This window comes from Aquarana catesbeiana, linkage group LG06 (genome assembly GCF_042186555.1).
Source record: "Aquarana catesbeiana isolate 2022-GZ linkage group LG06, ASM4218655v1, whole genome shotgun sequence".
Taxonomy (NCBI): domain Eukaryota; kingdom Metazoa; phylum Chordata; class Amphibia; order Anura; family Ranidae; genus Aquarana; species Aquarana catesbeiana.
Genome location: NC_133329.1, coordinates 185484048 through 185506001, shown reverse-complemented (window position 1 = coordinate 185506001; position 21954 = coordinate 185484048).

The window sequence follows — 21954 nt, the reverse complement described above, 5'->3', positions numbered from 1 at the left end:
GTGAGCAGGACGCACTGCACTAACTTGTAGCTTTAGATGAACACTGTGCAGAGTTCTCACTACACTAACTTGTAGTTTTACCTGAACACTGTGAGCAGGACGCACTGCACTAACTTGTCGCTTTAGATGAACACTGTGCAGAGTTCTCACTACACTAACTTGTAGTTTTAGCTGAACACTGTGAGCAGGGCGCACTGCACTAACTTGTAGCTTTAGATGAACACTGTGCAGAGGTCTCACTACACTAACTTGTAGTTTTAGCTGAACACTGTGAGCAGGACACACTGCACTAACTTGTAGTTTTAGCTGAACACTGTGAGGAGGATGCACCACACTAACTTGTACTTTTAGCTGAACACTGTGAGCAGGACGCACTGCACTAACTTGTAGCTTTAGATGAACACTGTGCCGAGATCTCACTACACTAACTTGTAGTTTTAGCTGAACACTGTGAGCAGGACGCGCTGCACTAACTTGTAGCTTTAGATGAACACTGTGCAGAGGTCTCACTACACTAACTTGTAGTTTTAGCTGAACACTGTGAGCAGGACGCACTGCACTAACTTGTCGCTTTAGATGAACACTGTGCAGAGTTCTCACTACACTAACTTGTAGTTTTAGCTGAACACTGTGAGCAGGACGCACTGCACTAACTTGTAGCTTTAGATGAACACTGTGCAGAGGTCTCACTACACTAACTTGTAGTTTTAGCTGAACACTGTGAGCAGGACGCACTGCACTAACTTGTAGTTTTAGCTGAACACTGTGAGCAGGACGCACTGCACTAACTTGTAGCTTTAGATGAACACTGTGCAGAGTTCTCACTACACTAACTTGTAGTTTTAGCTGAACACTGTGAGCAAGACGCACTGCACTAACTTGTAGTTTTAGCTTAACACTGTGAGGAGGACGCACCACACTAACTTGTAGTTTTAGCTGAACACTGTGAGCAAGATGCACTGCACTAACTTGTAGTTTTAGCTGAACACTGTGAGGAGGATGCATCACACTAACTTGTAGTTTTAGCTGAACACTGTGAGCAGGACACACTGCGCTAACTTGTAGCTTTAGATGAACACTGTGCAGAGTTCTCACTACACTAACTTGTAGTTTTAGCTGAACACTGTGAGCAGGACGCACTGCACTAACTTGTAGTTTTAGCTGAACACTGTGAGCAAGACGCACTGCACTAACTTGTACTTTTAGCTGAACACTGTGAGGAGCACGCATCACACTAACTTGTAGTTTAGCTGAACACTGTGAGCAGGACGCACTGCACTAACTTGTAGCTTTAGATGAACACTGTGCAGAGTTCTCACTACACTAACTTGTAGTTTTAGCTGAACACTGTGAGCAGGACGCGCTGCACTAACTTGTAGCTTTAGATGAACACTGTGCAGAGGTCTCACTACACTAACTTGTAATTTTAGCTGAACACTGTGAGCAGGACGCACTGCACTAACTTGTAGTTTTAGCTGAACACTGTGAGGAGGACGCACCACACTAACTTGTAGTTTTAGCTGAACACTGTGAGCAGGACACACTGCACTAACTTGTAGCTTTAGATGAACACTGTGCAGAGTTCTCACTACACTAACTTGTAGTTTTAGCTGAACACTGTGAGCAGGACGCACTGCACTAACTTGTAGATTTAGATGAACACTGTGCAGAGGTCTCACTACACTAACTTGTAGTTTTAGCTGAACATTGTGAGCAGGACGCACTGCACTAACTTGTAGTTTTAGCTTAACACTGTGAGGAGGACGCACCACACTAACTTGAAGTTTTAGCTGAACACTGTGAGCAAGACGCACTGCACTAACTTGTAGTTTTAGCTGAACACTGTGAGGAGGACGCATCACACTAACTTGTAGTTTTAGCTGAACACTGTGAGCAGGACACACTGCACTAACTTGTAGTTTTAGCTGAACACTGTGAGCAGGACGCACCACACTAACTTGTAATTTTAGCTGAACACTGTGAGCAGGATGCACTGCACTAACTTGTAGCTTTAGATTAACACTGTGCAGAGTTCTCACTACACTGACTTGTAGTTTTAGCTGAACACTGTGAGCAGGACGCGCTGCACTAACTTGTAGCTTTAGATGAACACTGTGCAGAGGTCTCACTACACTAACTTGTAGCTTTAGCTGAACACTGTGAGCAGGACGCACTGCACTAACTTGTAGTTTTAGCTGAACACTGTGAGGAGGACTCACCACACTAATTTGTAGTTTTAGCTGAACACTGTGAGCAGGACGCACTGCACTAACTTGTAGCTTTAGATGAACACTGTGCAGAGTTCTCACTACACTAACTTGTAGTTTTAGCTGAACACTGTGAGCAGGACGCACTGCACTAACTTGTAGCTTTAGTTTAACACTGTGCAGAGGTCTCACTACACTAACTTGTAGTTTTAGCTGAACACTGTGAGCAGGATGCACTGCACTAACTTGTAGTTTTAGCTGAACACTGTGAGGAGGACGCACCACCCTAACTTGTAGTTTTAGCTGAGCACTGTGAGCAGGACGTATTGCACTAACTTGTAGTTTTAGCTGAACACTGTGAGGAGGACGCACCACACTAAATTGTAGTTTTAGCTAAACACTGTGAGCAGGACGCACTGCACTAACTTGTAGTTTTAGCTGAACACTGTGAGGAGGACGCACCACACTAACTTGTAGTTTTAGCTGAACACTGTGAGGAGGACGCACTGCACTAACTTGTAGCTTTAGATGAACACTGTGCAGAGCTCGCAAAAAAATAACTTCAAGGTTTAGCTGAACACTGTGAGGAGGACGCACTGCACTAACTTGTAGCTTTAGATGAACACTGTGCAGAGGTCTCACTACAATAACTTGTAGTTTTAGCTGAACACTGTGAGCAGGACGCACTGCACTAACTTGTAGTTTTAGCTTAACACTGTGAGGAGGACGCACCACACTAACCTGTAGTTTTAGCTGAACACTGTGAGCAAGATGCACTGCACTAACTTGTAGTTTTAGCTGAACACTGTGAGGAGGATGCATCACACTAACTTGTAGTTTTAGCTGAACACTGTGAGCAGGACGCACTGCGCTAACTTGTAGCTTTAGATTAACACTGTGCAGAGTTCTCACTACACTAACTTGTAGTTTTAGCTGAACACTGTGAGCAGGACGCACTGCACTAACTTGTAGCTTTAGATGAACACTGTGCAGAGGTCTCACTACACTAACTTGTAGTTTTAGCTGAACACTGTGAGCAGGACGCACTGCACTAACTTGTAGTTTTAGCTGAACACTGTGAGCAAGACGCACTGCACTAACTTGTACTTTTAGCTGAACACTGTGAGGAGGACGCATCACACTAACTTGTAGTTTTAGCTGAATACTGTGAGCAGGACGCACTGCACTAGCTTGTAGCTTTAGATGAACACTGTGCAGAGTTCTCACTACACTAACTTGTAGTTTTAGCTGAACACTGTGAGCAGGACGCGCTGCACTAACTTGTAGCTTTAGATGAACACTGTGCAGAGGTCTCACTACACTAACTTGTAGTTTTAGCTGAACACTGTGAGCAGGACGCACTGCACTAAATTGTAGTTTTAGCTGAACACTGTGAGGAGGACGCATCACACTAACTTGTAGTTTTAGCTGAACACTGTGAGCAGGACGCACTGCACTAACTTGTAGCTTTAGATGAACACTGTGCAGAGTTCTGAATACACTAACTTGTAGTTTTAGCTGACCACTGTGAGCAGGACGCACTGCACTAACTTGTAGCTTTAGATGAACACTGTGCAGAGGTCTCACTACACTAACTTGTAGTTTTAGCTGAGCACTGTGAGCAGGACGCACCACACTAACTTGTAGTTTTAGCTGAACACTGTGAGCAGGACGCACTGCACTAACTTGTAGCTTTATATGAACACTGTGCAGAGTTCTCACTACACTGACTTGTAGTTTTAGCTGAACACTGTGAGCAGGACGCGCTGCACTAACTTGTAGCTTTAGATGAACACTGTGCAGAGGTCTCACTACACTAACTTGTAGCTTTAGCTGAACACTGTGAGCAGGACGCACTGCACTAACTTGTAGTTTTAGCTGAACACTGTGAGCAGGACGCACTGCACTAACTTGTAGCTTTAGTTTAACACTGTGCAGAGGTCTCACTACACTAACTTGTAGTTTTAGCTGAACACTGTGAGCAGGATGCACTGCACTAACTTGTAGATTTAGCTGAACACTGTGAGGAGGACGCACCACACTAACTTGTAGTTTTAGCTGAACACTGTGAGCAGGACGCGCTGCACTAACTTGTAGCTTTAGATGAACACTGTGCAGAGTTCTCACTACACTAACTTGTAGTTTTAGCTGAACACTGTGAGCAGGACGCACTGCACTAACTTGTTGCTTTAGATGAACACTGTGAGCAGGACGCACTGCACTAACTTGTAGTTTTAGCTTAACACTGTGAGGAGGACGCAAAACACTAACTTGTAGTTTTAGCTGAACACTGTGAGCAAGACGCACTGCACTAACTTGTAGTTTTAGCTAAACACTGTGAGGAGGACGCATCACACTAACTTGTAGTTTTAGCTGAACACTGTGAGCAGGAAGCACTGCACTAACTTGTAGTTTTAGCTGAACACTGTGAGGAGGACTCACCACACTAACTTGTAGTTTTAGCTGAACACTGTGAGCAGGAAGCACTGCACTAACTTGTAGCTTTAGATGAACACTGTGCAGAGTTCTCACTACACTAACTTGTAGTTTTAGCTGAACACTGTGAGCAGGACGCACTGCACTAACTTGTAGTTTTAGCTGAACACTGTGAGGAGGACTCACCACACTAACTTGTAGTTTTAGCTGAACACTGTGAGCAGGACGCACTGCACTAACTTGTAGCTTTAGATGAACACTGTGCAGAGTTCTCACTACACTAACTTGTAGTTTTAGCTGAACACTGTGAGCAGGACGCACTGCACTAACTTGTAGCTTTAGTTTAACACTGTGCAGAGGTCTCACTACACTATCTTGTAGTTTTAGCTGAACACTGTGAGCAGGATGCACTGCACTAACTTGTAGTTTTAGCTGAACACTGTGAGGAGGACGCACCACACTAACTTTTAGTTTTAGCTGAACACTGTGAGCAGGACGCATTGCACTAACTTGTAGTTTTAGCTGAACACTGTGAGGAGGACGCACCACACTAACTTGTAGTTTTAGCTGAACACTGTGAGCAGGACGCACTGCACTAACTTTTAGTTTTAGCTGAACACTGTGAGGAGGATGCACCACACTAACTTGTAGTTTTAGCTGAACACTGTGAGAAGGACGCACTGCACTAACTTGTAGCTTTAGATGAACACTGTGCAGAGCTCGCAAAAAAATAACTTGTAGGTTTAGCTGAACACTGTGAGGAGGACGCACCACACTAACTTGTAGTTTTAGCTGAACACTGTGAGCAGGACACACTGCACTAACTTGTAGCTTTAGATGAACACTGTGCAGAGTTCTCACTACACTAACTTGTAGTTTTAGCTGAACACTGTGAGCAGGACGCACTGCACTAACTTGTAGCTTTAGATGAACACTGTGCAGAGGTCTCACTACACTAACTTGTAGTTTTAGCTGAACATTGTGAGCAGGACGCACTGCACTAACTTGTAGTTTTAGCTTAACACTGTGAGGAGGACGTACCACACTAACTTGAAGTTTTAGCTGAACACTGTGAGCAAGACGCACTGCACTAACTTGTAGTTTTAGCTGAACACTGTGAGGAGGACGCATCACACTAACTTATAGTTTTAGCTGAACACTGTGAGCAGGACGCACTGCACTAACTTGTAGTTTTAGCTGAACACTGTGAGCAGGACGCACCACACTAACTTGTAATTTTAGCTGAACACTATGAGCAGGATGCACTGCACTAACTTGTAGCTTTAGATTAACACTGTGCAGAGTTCTCACTACACTGACTTGTAGTTTTAGCTGAACACTGTGAGCAGGACGCGCTGCACTAACTTGTAGCTTTAGATGAACACTGTGCAGAGGTCTCACTACACTAACTTGTAGCTTTAGCTGAACACTGTGAGCAGGACGCACTGCACTAACTTGTAGCTTTAGATGAACACTGTGCAGAGTTCTCACGACACTAACTTGTAGTTTTAGCTGAACACTGTGAGCAGGACGCACTGCACTAACTTGTAGCTTTAGTTTAACACTGTGCAGAGGTCTCACTACACTAACTTGTAGTTTTAGCTGAACACTGTGAGCAGGATGCACTGCACTAACTTGTAGTTTTAGCTGAACACTGTGAGGAGGACGCACCACCCTAACTTGTAGTTTTAGCTGAACACTGTGAGCAGGACGTATTGCACTAACTTGTAGTTTTAGCTGAACACTGTGAGGAGGACGCACCACACTAACTTGTAGTTTTAGCTAAACACTGTGAGCAGGACGCACTGCACTAACTTGTAGTTTTAGCTGAACACTGTGAGGAGGACGCACCACACTAACTTGTAGTTTTAGCTGAACACTGTGAGGAGGACGCACTGCACTAACTTGTAGCTTTAGATGAACACTGTGCAGAGCTCGCAAAAAAATAACTTCAAGGTTTAGCTGAACACTGTGAGGAGGACGCACTGCACTAACTTGTAGCTTTAGATGAACACTGTGCAGAGGTCTCACTACAATAACTTGTAGTTTTAGCTGAACACTGTGAGCAGGACGCACTGCACTAACTTGTAGTTTTAGCTTAACACTGTGAGGAGAACGCACCACACTAACTTGTAGTTTTAGCTGAACACTGTGAGCAAGATGCACTGCACTAACTTGTAGTTTTAGCTGAACACTGTGAGGAGGATGCATCACACTAACTTGTAGTTTTAGCTGAACACTGTGAGCAGGACGCACTGCACTAACTTGTAGCTTTAGATTAACACTGTGCAGAGTTCTCACTACACTAACTTGTAGTTTTAGCTGAACACTGTGAGCAGGACGCACTGCACTAACTTGTAGCTTTAGATGAACACTGTGCAGAGGTCTCACTACACTAACTTGTAGTTTTAGCTGAACACTGTGAGCAGGACGCACTGCACTAACTTGTAGTTTTAGCTGAACACTGTGAGCAAGACGCACTGCACTAACTTGTAGTTTTAGCTGAACACTGTGAGCAGGACGCACTGCACTAACTTGTAGCTTTAGATGAACACTGTGCAGAGTTCTGACTACACTAACTTGCAGTTTTAGCTGAACACTGTGAGCAGGACGCACTGCACTAACTTGTAGCTTTAGATGAACACTGTGCAGAGGTCTCACTACACTAACTTGTAGTTTTAGCTGAGCACTGTGAGCAGGACGCACCACACTAACTTGTAGTTTTAGCTGAACACTGTGAGCAGGATGCACTGCACTAACTTGTAGCTTTATATGAACACTGTGCAGAGTTCTCACTACACTGACTTGTAGTTTTAGCTGAACACTGTGAGCAGGACGCGCTGCACTATCTTGTAGCTTTAGACGAACACTGTGCAGAGGTCTCACTACACTAACTTGTAGCTTTAGCTGAACACTGTGAGCAGGACGCACTGCACTAACTTGTAGTTTTAGCTGAACACTGTGAGCAGGACGCACTGCACTAACTTGTAGCTTTAGTTTAACACTGTGCAGAGGTCTCACTACACTAACTTGTAGTTTTAACTGAACACTGTGAGCAGGATGCCCTGCACTAACTTGTAGTTTTAGCTGAACACTGTGAGGAGGACGCACCACACTAACTTGTAGTTTTAGCTGAACACTGTGAGCAGGACGCGCTGCACTAACTTGTAGCTTTAGATGAACACTGTGCAGAGTTCTCACTACACTAACTTGTAGTTTTAGCTGAACACTGTGAGCAGGACGCACTGCACTAACTTGTTGCTTTAGATGAACACTGTGAGCAGGACGCACTGCACTAACTTGTAGTTTTAGCTTAACACTGTGAGGAGGACGCAAAACACTAACTTGTAGTTTTAGCTGAACACTGTGAGCAAGACGCACTGCACTAACTTGTAGTTTTAGCTGAACACTGTGAGGAGGACGCATCACACTAACTTGTAGTTTTAGCTGAACACTGTGAGCAGGATGCACTGCACTAACTTGTAGTTTTAGCTGAACACTGTGAGGAGGACTCACCACACTAACTTGTAGTTTTAGCTGAACACTGTGAGCAGGAAGCACTGCACTAACTTGTAGCTTTAGATGAACACTGTGCAGAGTTCTCACTACACTAACTTGTAGTTTTAGCTGAACACTGTGAGCAGGACGCACTGCACTAACTTGTAGCTTTAGTTTAACACTGTGCAGAGGTCTCACTACACTATCTTGTAGTTTTAGCTGAACACTGTGAGCAGGATGCACTGCACTAACTTGTAGTTTTAGCTGAACACTGTGAGGAGGACACACCACACTAACTTGTAGTTTTAGCTGAACACTGTGAGCAGGACGCACTGCACTAACTTGTAGCTTTAGTTTAACACTGTGCAGAGGTCTCACTACACTATCTTGTAGTTTTAGCTGAACACTGTGAGCAGGATGCACTGCACTAACTTGTAGTTTTAGCTGAACACTGTGAGGAGGATGCACCACACTAACTTGTAGTTTTAGCTGAACACTGTGAGCAGGACGCATTGCACTAACGTGTAGTTTTAGCTGAACACTGTGAGGAGGACGCACCACACTAACTTGTAGTTTTAGCTGAACACTGTGAGCAGGACGCACTGCACTAACTTGTAGTTTTAGCTGAACACTGTGAGGAGGATGCACCACACTAACTTGTAGTTTTAGCTGAACACTGTGAGAAGGACGCACTGCACTAACTTGTAGCTTTAGATGAACACTGTGCAGAGCTCGCAAAAAAATAACTTGTAGGTTTAGCTGAACACTGTGAGGAGGACGCACCACACTAACTTGAAGTTTTAGCTGAACACTGTGAGGAGGACACACTGCACTAACTTGTAGCTTTAGATGAACACTGTGCAGAGCTCACAAAAAAATAACTTGTAGGTTTAGCTGAACACTGTGAGGAGGACGCACTGCACTAACTTGTAGCTTTAGATGAACACTGCAGAGGTCTCACTATACTAACTTGTAGTTTTATCTGAACACTGTGAGCAGGACGCACTGCACTAACTTGTAGTTTTAGCTTAACACTGTGAGGAGGACGCACCACACTAACTTGTAGTTTTAGCTGAACACTGTGAGCAAGATGCACTGCACTAACTTGTAGTTTTAGCTGAACACTGTGAGGAGGACGCATCACAATAACTTGTAGTTTTAGCTGAACACTGTGAGCAGGACGCACTGCACTAACTTGTAGCTTTAGATGAACACTGTGCAGAGGTCTCACTACACTAACTTGTAGTTTTAGCTGAACACTGTGAGCAGGACGCACTGCACTAACTTGTAGCTTTAGATGAACACTGTGCAGAGGTCTCACTACACTAACTTGTAGTTTTAGCTGAACACTGTGAGCAGGACGCACTGCACTAACTTGTAGCTTTAGCTGAACACTGTGAGCAGGACGCACTGCACTAACTTGTAGCTTTAGATGAACACTGTGCAGAGTTCTCACTACACTAACTTGTAGTTTTAGCTGAACACTGTGAGCAAGACGCACTGCATTAACTTGTATCTTTAGATGAACACTGTGCAGAGGTCTCACTACACTAACTTGTAGTTTTAGCTGAACACTGTGAGCAGGACGCACTGCACTAACTTGTAGCTTTAGCTGAACACTGTGAGGAGGACGCACCACACTAACTTGTAGTTTTAGCTGAACACTGTGAGCAGGACGCACTGCACTAACTTGTAGCTTTAGATGAACACTGTGCAGAGTTCTCACTACACTAACTTGTAGTTTTAGCTGAACACTGTGAGCAGGACGCACTGCACTAACTTGTAGCTTTAGATGAACACTGTGCAGAGGTCTCACAACACTAACTTGTAGTTTTAGCTGAACACTGTGAGCAGGACGCACTGCACTAACTTGTAGTTTTAGCTTAACACTGTGAGGAGGATGCACCACACTAACTTGTAGTTTTAGCTGAACACTGTGAGCAGGACCCACTGCACTAACTTGTACTTTTAGCTGAACACTGTGAGGAGGACGCATCACACTAACTTGTAGTTTTAGCTGAACACTGTGAGCAGGATGCACTGCACTAACTTGTAGCTTTAGATGAACACTGTGCAGAGTTCTCACTACACTAACTTGTAGCTTTAGCTGAACACTGTGAGCAGGACGCGCTGCACTAACTTGTAGCTTTAGATGAACACTGTGCAGAGTTCTCACTACACTAACTTGTAGTTTTAGCTGAACACTGTGAGCAGGACGCACTGCACTAACTTGTTGCTTTAGATGAACACTGTGCAGAGGTCTCACTACACTAACTTGTAGTTTTAGCTGAACACTGTGAGCAGGACGCACTGCACTAACTTGTAGCTTTAGATGAACACTGTGCAGAGTTCTCACTACACTAACTTGTAGTTTTAGCTAAACACTGTGAGCAGGACGCGCTGCACTAACTTGTAGCTTTAGATGAACACTGTGCAGAGTTCTCACTACACTAACTTGTAGTTTTAGCTGAACACTGTGAGCAGGACGCACTGCACTAACTTGTTGCTTTAGATGAACACTGTGCAGAGGTCTCACTACACTAACTTGTAGTTTTAGCTGAACACTGTGAGCAGGATGCACTGCACTAACTTGTAGTTTTAGCTTAACACTGTGAGGAGGACGCACCACACTAACTTGTAGTTTTAGCTGAACACTGTGAGCAAGACGCACTACACTAACTTGTAGTTTTAGCTGAACACTGTGAGGAGGACGCATCACACTAACTTGTAGTTTTAGCTGAACACTGTGAGCAAGACGCACTGCACTAACTTGTAGTTTTAGCTGAACACTGTGAGGAGGACGCATCACACTAACTTGTAGTTTTAGCTGAACACTGTGAGTAGGACGCACTGCACTAACTTGTAGCTTTAGATGAACACTGTGCAGAGTTCTCACTACACTAACTTGTAGTTTTAGCTGAACACTGTGAGCAGGACGCACTGCACTAACTTGTAGCTTTCGATGAACACTGTGCAGAGTTCTCACTACACTAACTTGTAGTTTTAGCTGAACACTGTGAGCAGGACGCACTGCACTAACTTGTAGTTTTAGCTTAACACTGTGAGGAGGACGCACCACACTAACTTGTAGTTTTAGCTGAACACTGTGAGCAAGACACACTGCACTAACTTGTAGTTTTAGCTGAACACTGTGAGGAGGACGCATCACACTAACTTGTAGTTTTAGCTGAACACTGTGAGCAGGACGCATTGCACTAACTTGTAGTTTTAGCTGAACACTGTGAGGAGGACCCACCACACTAACTTGTAGTTTTAGCTGAACACTGTGAGGAGGACGCACTGCACTAACTTGTAGTTTTAGCTGAACACTGTGAGCAGGATGCACTGCACTAACTTGTAGCTTTAGATGAACACTGTGCAGAGGTCTCACTACACTAACTTGTAGTTTTAGCTGAACACTGTGAGCAGGACACACTACACTAACTTGTAGTTTTAGCTGAACACTGTGAGGAGGACGCACCACACTAACTTGTAGTTTTAGCTGAACACTGTGAGCAGGATGCACTGCACTAACTTGTAGCTTTAGATGAACACTGTGCAGAGTTCTCACTACACTAACTTGTAGTTTTAGCTGAACACTGTGAGCAGGACGCGCTGCACTAACTTGTAGCTTTAGATGAACACTGTGCAGAGGTCTCACTACACTAACTTGTAGATTTAGCTGAACACTGTGAGCAGGACGCACTGCACTAACTTGTAGTTTTAGCTGAACACTGTGAGGAGGACTCACCACACTAACTTGTAGTTTTAGCTGAACACTGTGAGCAGGACGCACTGCACTAACTTGTAGCTTTAGGTGAACACTGTGCAGAGTTCTCTCTACACTAACTTGTAGTTTTAGCTGAACACTGTGAGCAGGACGCACTGCACTAACTTGTAGCTTTAGTTTAACACTGTGCAGAGGTCTCACTACACTAACTTGTAGTTTTAGCTGAACACTGTGAGCAGGATGCACTGCACTAACTTGTAGTTTTAGCTGAACACTGTGAGGAGGACGCACCACACTAACTTGTAGTTTTAGCTCAACACTGTGAGCAGGACGCATTGCACTAACTTGTAGTTTTAGCTGAACACTGTGAGGAGGACGCACCACACTAACTTGTAGTTTTAGCTGAACACTGTGAGGAGGACGCACTGCACTAACTTGTAGCTTTAGATGCACACTGTGCACAGCTCGCAAAAAAATAACTAGTAGGTTTAGCTGAACACTGTGAGGAGGACGCACTGCACTAACTTGTAGTTTTAGCTGAACACTGTGAGCAGGACGCACTGCACTAACTTGTAGCTTTAGATGAACACTGTGCAGAGGTCTCACTACACTAACTTGTAGTTTTAGCTGAACACTGTGAGCAGGACGCACTGCACTAACTTGTAGCTTTAGATGAACACTGTGCAGAGGTCTCACTACACTAACTTGTAGTGTTAGCTGAACACTGTGAGCAGGACGCACTGCACTAACTTGTAGTTTTAGCTGAACACTGTGAGCAGGATGCACTGCACTAACTGTAAATAGTCTAGCTGCCTGACTGTGGTACTAATAGGATCAAAAGAACACCAGCAATTTTCTTCAGGTAGCTGTAAATACTGTAACAAGACAAGCCTGCCTGTCAGTAAGAAGATAACAGGAACGGATCTAGCTAAACTGAATACAGTGTATATATATATATATATATATATATATATATGCAACACCTGGGATGCATATATATATACACACAATACACTGTAAGTGCAGCTAACTCACTGATTGTCCTGCCTAATCTATCTAACTCAAATGAAATGACACTGTCTCTCTATCTATCTCTCTTTCAACGCCGGAACACACACTACACAGGGCCGCCGTGTAGGCGGCCTAATATAGTGTGGGGCGTGTTCTAAACCCCTGAGCCATAATTGGCCAAAGCCACCCTGGCTTTGGCCAATTACAGCTTTCTCTACCGACTGTGATTGGCCAAGCATGCGGGTCATAGTGCATGCTTGGCCAATCATCAGCCAGCAATGCACTGCATGCCGCAGTGAATTGTGGGCCATGACACACCACACGAATTTGACGCGAATGGCCCATAACGTTCAGAATTCGGCGAACGACCGAACAGCCAATGTTCGAGTCGAACATGGGTTCGACTCGAACACAAAGCTCATCCTTACCCATGATACTGAGTCCAGAGATTGAGTCGATTACAAGTGGAAGGTCCCACTTGGGAAACCTGTTTTTTTTGGGGGGCTTTGAAGCTCCATGGAAAAATTGACGAATTAAGGGATGGACCGCCCATGAAGTACTGGAGAAAGCCGATAAAGCAGATACTTGGACCCTAAGAAAGCTGATAGATAAGGGTAGGTCAAGACCAGTTTGAAGGAAGCTGAGGATATCCTGGACTTCCGGGTGTCTGAAAGACCTATGTACAGAAGAGCAAAATTCCACAAATTTGGACCAGATTCTCCCATACACCTTATTTGTGCTTGATCTTCTTGAGCTCATAAGGGTGGAGATCACTCTTGAGGCACAGCCAAGGGATTCTAGCCTCTCCCTCTCAAGAACCAGACTATCAGTCTCATTACTGTCGGACAAGGGTGTAGAACCTTTCCCTGAGAAAGATGGTCCGGCCTGAGAGGGAGAGGCACTGGGTCCCGGAAACTGAGTTGGATGAGGAGGGAGAACCAAGGCCTGTTCGGCCAATAGGGAGATATTGTCACCACTTCTACTGCTTCTGCCCGGAGCCTCTGCAGGAATCTCAGGAGAACCGGAAGTGGGGGAAAGGCATACGCCCTCCTGAACCTCCACTGATCTGTCAGGGCATCTGTTCTGAAGGCCTGGCTGCAACGGCCTCGGGTGTAGAATTTCTTCACCTTGAAGTTGCAGGGGGAAGCGAACAGATCTACTTCGGGATCGATTCCCAATGACAGGATCCACGCGAATGTCTGTGCATGAAGGGACCACTCGTTGTTGTCCAACTGAGAACATGATAGAAAGTCCGCTTGAGTGTCCTGGACTCCTGGGATGAAGATTGCTGAGATGTTGGATAGATTCTGCTGTGCCCATGATAGAATGGGTTTGACTTCTCGCAGGAGTGTGGAGCTCCGCGTACCCCCTTGCCTTTTCACATAGGAGACCTCTGTGGTGTTGTCCATCCTTAATAATACCGACTCCCCTTTCAGAAGGTGAGAGAAGGACTGGAGAGCACACCATGCCGCTTGAAGTTCCAGGACATTCGAGCCCGGATTAGGGAGGTGAGTGTCCCATACGCCCTGAGCAAGGTTCGATCCGCAGAGGGCTCCCCACCCAGTACCGCGGGGCGTATAGGACTCGAGAAATTCTGTCTCGAACAGTCGGGATCTTCTCTATTGTAAGGGAGATGGTGTTTTCCACTGTATCGAACTGAGCCCCTAAGTATATTAGACGTTGAACTGGATCTAGATTACTTTTTTCCCGGTTCAAAAGCCACCCAAAGCTGGACAGGGTGGAGATCACTTGTAACCGGTGGACCAGCAACTGCTCTCTGTTTTGAGACAACACCAGCAGGTCATTGAGGTAATGGTAAAGACGTACCCCTTTTAATCTGATGAGAGCCACCATTGCTAGGAGAACCTTTGAAAAGACCCGGGGGGATGTTGTCAGCCCAAAGGGGAGGCAGATAAATTGTAGGTGATCTTGCCGGACTTGAAATCGGAGATACTTGTGAAATTCTTTTTCCACCGGGACATGGAAATAAGCATCTCTTAAGTCAATTGAAATCATCCAATCACCTGGCTGTATGGCTTGCTGGATGGTTGATAGGGTTTCCATCTTGAACTTCCCATGCTCTATGAATTTGTTGAGGTAGGTCAGGTCTATGACTGGGCTCCAAGAGCCACTCTTCTTTTGAACTGAGAAGAGAGGGGAGTATATCCCCTGAAACCATTCGTCCTTTGGGACATGTACCACTGCTCCCTGAGTCTTCAGTAAGTCCACGTAGGACAGTAACACTTGTCTCTGTTCTTCTGAACAAGGAAGTAGAGTGGGCATGAATCTGGGGGTAGGAGTACTGGAGAAGGCCCATCTGTGCCCTGACGAGACTGTCCTTATGACCCAGTAGTCTGAGATTGAGGCCACCCAGACGTGCCGGAAGAGGAGCAGATGAGCCCCCACCCGACCCGCCTGGGCGGGCACAATCTTAAAAGGACTTCGCCTGCTCACGACTGCTGGATGTCTGGCCTTTAGCGGGCTTACAAAAGGATGCCTGCCCTCTGCTCCAATTTTTCCTGAAGTCTCGGCCAGGCTTGTATGAGCGTGCTTCCCTGGAGCGCTCCGGAGTGCGTCTTCTATACTGGGGTTTCTTCCGTTCAAGTAGACGCCTGTCCTGGGGGAGGAAGCCTGACTTACCACCTGTGGCCCGTGTTATGGCATCATCTAACTTGTTGCCGAACAGTGAAGACCCCTCAAAGGGGATTTTACACCAGGCTTGCTTGGAGACCGGGTCAGCAAGCCAAGGATGCAACCATAAAGCCCGTTTGGCCGTGACCGATGATAACATAATTCGCGCCAATAGGCGGATCAAATCGATAGACGCCTCCCCCAGGAAGACTGCCGCTAGTTTCAGTTCTGCAGCTGCTGAACTTCCGGCCAGCTCCTCCGAAACACTCTTAAGGAAGGAATCTACATTCTTCGGCCAGGCCTCCATGGCCTTTGACATGGCCGCTAGTGCCAGGGCCGGTTTACAGGCCGTGCCGGCCAGCCCATAAATTTATTTCAAATCCTGGTCTATCCTTCTTTCAAGACCATCCTTGAAAGGCACCGCATCTTCCAAAGGGAGAGTAACATGTTTGGCCAGATGCATTAAGGCTGCGTCCACAAGGGGAGCATTTTCCAGATACTTCACCTCTTCTGACTTGAAGGGGTATAATCTGGAGGTTTTATTTGACATGGAGGACTTCTTGTCTGTCTTACTCCATTCCTCATCAATGATGTATTTTAATTCAGAAAGGAGCAGAAAGTTTGAGCGTTCCTTCCCCAGATGTTTAAAGGACTTTTTCTGTTTAGCTGGGGGGGGTGGAGGGGTCTTCCCACTTAAGGGCCTCTTTGATCGCCTTGATTAATGGTGAAACCATACTGAAGTCGAAGCCTCCGATGTCCTCTTCTTCTTGAGGTTCATCATCTGAAGAGTCAAGAGAGGCAACGTAGGGCTGGGAAGTGCCCGGTCCGTCATGGACCTCATCAGCTGGAGGGCCAGATAAAGTAGTAGACTGGCTCAACATGTGGGGTGTATCCATCTCTCTTGTTGCACCACACGTTTCAAGAGAGACTCCAAACACTGGTTCTCCGTCTCTTTTTCCCTAACCACACTGGCATAGCAACGGTCACACAGTGACTTGCCCTCCGGAACTCGTGTTCCACATCCCCAGCAGGCTCTCCGATCAGAGCGGCTGTCATGGCGGTGGGAGCGGTGTCTGGAGGAGGAATGGGGAACATCTCCTCTGGTGGTGGTTTCCAGGCGACGAGTCTCGTCTGGATCTAGATGATGAGTGGTATCGTGGCCTGGCAAGGTCTGGTTCATTCTGGACCATGATCTGAGGGTCCGATCTAAAAAGGCTGAAAAAAGAAAACAAAGGGGGAGGCGAGACACAACATCAGAAAATGCAAACATTTGCGACTGTACCTCAACCCCTCCCCTCACAAGCACATACCTTGTGCGTGAGGGCTGGCCACTTAAAGGCGGTGACTTGTCCATGATTTCTGGATGAAGAGCAACACAGTACGGATGGTCTGTAGATAAAGAATGCCCTAAAAAAGCCAAGGCGCCAGTGAGGGAAATTATAAAACAAACTTGCTCCCAAAATAAATAAATAAATAAATAAATAAATATATTATTATTCCTCTATATATATATATATATATATATATATATATATATATATATATATATATATATTTATTTATTATATTTATTATTTATTTATTTACCATTTTTTTTTTTAAATAAATAAACATGTCCCAGGAAGAGCAACATCAATGCCTAATCTGCTTAACACAGTAAACCAGGATTACCTGAGACCAGGGCTGGGGGAAACCGCTCCGCTCACTCTCACTGTCAGGGAGTTCCCATTATGCAGGAACTAGGAGCAGATTTTAAATCCCCCGCCAATGAAGTCATCACCGCCACCTCGCGCCTGCGCTGTGGGGTGATGACCGTACTGCGCATGCGAGGCTGCTGGGCGACCCGCCGCTCTGAACACGTGCGAGCCAAGCCTCGGTTCTGAGGAGGCTACAGCGCATGTGCGAACAGTGAAGACGGCCGCACCCAGAAGTGCTGTGGCGAGCTGGAACGCACAAGTGCTCTAGCCGCCATGAGGGGTAAAATGGCCGGACAACGGCCAAAATAAGCCACTGGACCAATTTTGGAAAGCTTAGAGGGGATGACAGATTACACAGAAAACAACTGCCATGGAGAAAAACGGACATCGCTGCAGACCTTGCCAGCCGTTGATGCGTCCATCCATCCGGCATACAGAGGGGACCATCCCTCCACCATAGGGGTATTACTCCAGCCTCTAAACGCTACTTGCTCGCCCGTGGCTGGGCTCTGAGCTGCACCGCATGAGGTATGCCAACATCTCGGATCCATCCGATCGGACGTGAACATCATGTGTAGGTCCATTGGAGGAGGACAAAAAAGGAATGCAGCAGCTAGTGGTGAGTGCTCATTTATGGGAATGGGGTCCTATAGCATTGGAGAGGAGGCGGGGTTAACCCACGTAGACTGCCATGGAGTCTGTCAAGAAATACCCATTTGGACTCCCAAATTGTGTGCATCTTCAAAATTTGGCTTTTTGGCTCTGATGAAGGCAATATCAAGACATTTTTGACACTATAATGTCTGATATTGCCTTCAGTTTTTCTACGTTGAACTTTGTAAGTTCCAGAGTTGGGTATGTTATGTTTAGAAACATGCGTGTTTATAACAAAAAAAAATTGCAAAAAACTTGAGAAAAAAAATTTTTTACAGCAAAATTTTATAACGCACATGTCAATGTGCAGAGAGTAAAACGTTTGCTAATCAACAATGTGTGGCTTCTTTCAATGCTCAATACCAGTATTTGAAGCAATTTTGTGTTTACAGTGACAATGGGGCTTATATACTAAAAGAAAATCCACTTGGCACTACAAGAGCACTAGGAGAACCTAGGAGACAGCCAGAAAGAAACACAAGCAATAAAGAAAATTCAAGATTTTATCAGATTTTTTTTTTTATTAAAAAAAGATTCACACATTGTCTGGCATAGTAATGGCCCCCCTACCCGTAAAATAATTTACATATTTCTGCCGAACTTCACGGGTGCTCTGGAGTGCCAAGCCAGGACGGCCAGTATCCAGGCCAGTCAGGGGATTTGCAGGAAGTCCGACCTCAGGCCCAACTGAGGCAAGATAATTGTGGGCATTTTTCCTTAAAAAATTGTGCAATATGCAGCAGGATAAGATGATGTGGTTGATTTTGTAGTCCGCCATGTGTATTGCTGTCAGAAACAGGCGGAACTGGCTGGCCATTATCCCGAAGGCATTCTCAACGACTCTTCTGGCTCTGGCCAGCCGGTAGTTAAAAACCCTCCTCTCCGGGGTGAGGGTCCTCTGGGGGAATGGCCTCATCAGGTGCTCGCCCAGACCGAATGCCTCATCAGCAGTAAAGACGAATGAGAGTCCTTCAACGTTGTCCACAGCAGGTGGCAATGCCAGGCCACCAGTCTGGAGACATTGGTAGAAGTCGGTCTGGGCAAAGACTCCTCCATCCAACATCCGGCCATTCTTCCCCACGTCCACATAGAGGAACTCATGAGAAGCCTATCTGGCCCCCACCTAACAACTGTACATTTATCTTCTCAATCAGCACATCACCCACAGTTATTACCTCTTGTATATCTTGACCTTCCCTCTTAGATTGTAAGCTCTAAGGAGCAGGGCCCCCTGATTCCTACTGTATTAAAGTGTATTGTATTTGTACTGTCTACCCTCAAGTTGTAAAGCGCTACATAAACTGTTGGCGCTATATAAATCCTGTATAATAATAATAATAATATTGTGCCGACACCACCGCCATCAACACTATACTATTAAACCCCTTATAGTTATAATAGTAAGACCCCGAATGGGGTGGTGGCACGATGTGGTTGTGCTTCCCATCTATAGCCCCTCCACAGTTGGGAAAGTCCCAACAGTCGGCAAAATGGGATGCCACAGTCTTCCATTCCTGTGACATTGAAGGAAACTGTGGAGTTAAAACAGAAAAAACAAAATTAGTACTTTTGCACATAACATTGCAAGCAGATTAGACACAAACATTCTTGCCCAACATCAGTATAACATTTATTTTAAGGAGTATTTAAAGACAAAAATATAAGGCCCGCTTATCAGATTCCTCCCTCCCTCTGATGGCCCATTGTAAAAATGTTAAGGGGGGAAGGTTCGAGCTGAGTTTGCGGCCCAAAAAATGCCTATGGCCTGAATTTAAGGACAACAATAACATTTGTACACATTTTAGGGGGTGTTTTGGGTAAAGCACTACAATGGAGCTGACAAAATACATTGTTAAGTGACTAGGCTAGGTGTATATGGGCCCAGGATAGCATGCTGGGGAGGTTGGTGAAGGCAAATATGCGTGAAGGACAAAAAAGGAGCATTAAAAGATTACAGCATGCATGAGGACAAAGGGGACATTCACAGCATATTACAATCATGGTAATTAGGGAATGATGAAAGAAATACAAAACGTTAGCATACATTAAATACATAGAATGTGATGTTAAGAGAGAAAACTTACCTTAATATAGTTCTTCTGCAGGACCTGAATGATAGCATAACAGGTCTCTGGGATAATGAGCCCCAGAGCCTGGGGGAGATGCCTGTAGAGAAATTGAGGTCCTGTAGACTTCTCCCCCTCACCAAGTAACGCAATATGGCGACTAACCTCTGCTCCGGAGTAATGGCTTTCCTCATGCAGGTATCCTGCCTGCAAATATAAGGGGTCAGCAAAGCCAACAGACGGTGAAAAATGGGGTCTGTCATCCTGAGAAAGTTCCTGAAATCATCAGGATTATTCTCCTGGATCTCACGAAGCAAAGGCATATGAGAGAATTAGTCACGCTGGAGTAACCAATTCTTGGTCCATGAACTCCTCCCCACCCTGTTCATGGACTGGGCTTGGGTCCAAGTATGAACCCCAACACCAAGCCCCCACATGTCATGATTTTTACGATGAGTACGTCCCCGCAACATGGCTTCAAAATGGTCGGCTGGTCAGAACAAACTAACAGAACGCACTGAAGAACAGCAAGGCCTGTAAAGAGCGATCTGAAAATCAGAAACAAGCGGACAAAAACACACTGAAAAACAAATGCGAACTGACTACACGCACTGAAAAGCAGATACAAACCCACAAGCACAAACTGAAGAGCAGTAACAGACTGAAAAGCACGAAAGCTGAAAAGCGCGAATCATCTCTCACCAAACTTCTACTAACACAAGATAAACACAAGATTAGCAGAAGGAGCCCAAAGGGTGGCGCGCTGGCTATTGCAATTCCTTTTTCTAGTCCCGTCATACGTGTTGTATGTCACCGCGTTCTGGACGGTCGGACTTTGGTGTGACCATGTGTATGCAAGTCCGAGAAACCTTCTGATTTTATTCCGACGGCAAAACCGCTCATGTGTACGCAGCATTAGCCAACTCTCTTAGAGAGAACAGGGCACATATTTACATTTTGCTTATTAAAATGCACGGTGATGTTCTGGTCAGTTCTTCACAGGCGATTGTGCAAGCCTTTAGCCCAACACTATGCTAGCCTATACTAGTTAGAGGGGCAGTCCTCCTCCTTGCTATCACACAGTAGATGGGAGAATGCTAGAGAATATCTTCAAGCCTCAGGAATGCCTAAGCTATCTGATGAGATAGTTAAAGAATTGGATTCCCCACTTACAGTAGACAAGTTTCTGGCAGCCCTTAAATCATTGAAACCGGGTAAGGCCCCTGGCCCGGACATATATACCTTGTCTTATTACAAGATCTTTTCAGATAAACTGGCATGAAGATTTGTAGTGGCTTTTAACTCTCTACATGAGGGGCAGACAATACAGCAGAGACACTGTTAGCTCATATAACAGTAATCCCCAAAGAGGGGAAAGAAACATCCCTGTGTCCTAGATGGATAGTCCAATCTCCCTGTTAAATGTGGATCTAAAAATGTTTACAAAAATCCTCGCCACTAGACTATTGAGTCATATTTCTTCTTTGATAGATCTCGCTCAAGTGGGTTTTACCCCTGATAGAGAATGCAGAGATAATACGCAATGGGTCTTGAGCGCTGTACATTTTTCCCAAATTTATCACAAACCTTTAGTGCTTATATTTGCAGATGCGGAGAAAGCATTGGGGGCAGGGATGCAAAGCTGGTTTAAGTCTATACTCCATCCCATTGGCCCGTGTCAAGATTAACAATATAATGTCAGATTCTTTCTCCATAGGTAATGGGACACGTCAGGGCTGTCATCAGGCCAATCATCTTTATTCTTACGTTGGAACCTTTTTTAAGAACCATTCGTGCCAACCCAGATATCAGGGGCATTTCAACAAAAGGAGGGGAACACAAACTTGCCACTTATGCGGATATTTTATTTTTATAACTTCCCCAGTGATATCCCTAACATCCCTGTTGTTGGAGCTACACACATATGGTGCGATGTCCAAATTTAAGGTGAACTATAATAAATCTGAGATGATGGGGGTGGAGTTGGGTGCCACCCTCCAACACCAGATAGCTACCCAATTATT